Source organism: Penaeus monodon, chromosome 29 (genome assembly GCF_015228065.2).
Source record: "Penaeus monodon isolate SGIC_2016 chromosome 29, NSTDA_Pmon_1, whole genome shotgun sequence".
Taxonomy (NCBI): Eukaryota; Metazoa; Arthropoda; class Malacostraca; order Decapoda; family Penaeidae; genus Penaeus; species Penaeus monodon.
This window is the reverse complement of record NC_051414.1, coordinates 9,383,313-9,383,633: the sequence shown is the minus strand read 5'-3', so window position 1 is coordinate 9,383,633 and position 321 is coordinate 9,383,313. Positions and strand designations below refer to the sequence as shown.

Here is a 321-nt window from a genome sequence, read left to right as displayed (position 1 = left end):
TTTTTAATATGTGGGGCTGATAAAAACCTTTTTCAATACGTCCCGTACAACAGAACAAAAATCCAGCGATTTTTGGGGTATTTCGGGATTAAAAAGTGACGGACAGGGGGAAGGGGGAAGGGCCCCCGGGGCGGAAGATTTGGGAAAAAATTGTTTTTTTTTTATTGCATTTGTTTTAAACTTTTTACATGAAATTAAAATCTTTCAGGGCCCGTTTTTCTTTAAATTTTGGTTTTTTTTTAAAAGGGTAAACCGGGGCTTTTTCTTTAAATTTTTTTTCAAAAAAATTTAGTGTTTGTGTTTGGTAGGGTATTGTTGGGG

General features: G+C 35.2%; 1 protein-coding gene across 1 annotated transcript in view; it reads left to right on the top strand.

Moving 5' to 3' along the window:
• The window catches only part of LOC119591723 (bile salt-activated lipase-like), a 12,996-nt gene that overhangs the window by 586 nt on the left and 12,089 nt on the right, over positions 1 to 321 (top strand). The gene's annotated exons all lie outside the window — the stretch shown is intronic.